This window comes from Cryptomeria japonica, chromosome 2, assembly GCF_030272615.1.
Source record: "Cryptomeria japonica chromosome 2, Sugi_1.0, whole genome shotgun sequence".
NCBI classification, from domain to species: domain Eukaryota; kingdom Viridiplantae; phylum Streptophyta; class Pinopsida; order Cupressales; family Cupressaceae; genus Cryptomeria; species Cryptomeria japonica.
This window is the reverse complement of record NC_081406.1, coordinates 205,016,778-205,017,758: the sequence shown is the minus strand read 5'-3', so window position 1 is coordinate 205,017,758 and position 981 is coordinate 205,016,778.

The following is a 981-nucleotide window of genomic DNA, read 5'->3' as shown; positions in this document are numbered from 1 at the left end:
AATGTAGGAACATTGATCGGGTTGGAAGAATTAGTGCCAAGGCAAAACGATTCAAAAAGCTCGTGGACATAGACGACATAAAGCAATCTTTGACTCTTTAAAGTATCAGCCCGAACAAACTCGACTATGCGAGAGAAAAGTGTGGATTTTTGGCAGTGTTTTATAACCATCTCACTTTGTAAGGTAGAAGTAAGATGACGTTTTTTTCCTAAATTGTTGGTTGTTTCCAACTATGTGTGTGTGCTAATGTTCTGCATTCAATTAGTTGCTCTGTTTTAGTTCCTAAAGTTCCTGTCATCTTTGAAGGTAGAATTGGTTCATTTTTGTTCTAGTTGTGAAAATCGCTTGTCATCAACAAGAGATCTCAAATGATAAATCCTAGTTCTTGGTAGTATTCAATTTTACAAGACCATTCATTTTGTTGGTAATGTTTTGTATTGTTAGTCTATGCTATCTTAAAATAAAATAGCTCGTCAATTTACTTTGTCATTTTAGTAAAGTAAAACTAGAATTGTAACATAAATTTAATTTTAAATATTCTAATTTTTGTCATTTTAGTAAAGTAAAACTAGAATTGTAACATAGATTTAATTTTAAATATTCTAATTTTATACCTCACATGCTCAATTTTAGCTCAATTTTAGAAGTGTTGCTTTTTAAATATATACTTTTATACTATCTCATGAAAATATCTCATGAAAATAATTATAAGGGATATTTTTTAGTTGAAAATATGAAATAGGATATAAGACGTATATAATAGAAATTCCTTAAATTCTTGAATGTACTAAACATTGTATGTTTATTTAAGCCTCTTCAATGAATGTCCTTTCATAATAATTCAACATACAAGACAAGTGGATATGTACAATCTTTTTACAAGATATCTAAAATATATGCTCTCTTTTTAATATAGTAAAATAATTAGTTAGTTTGTAAAATATATTAAAATTCCTTTAATAAATTAATAAATCAATTAAA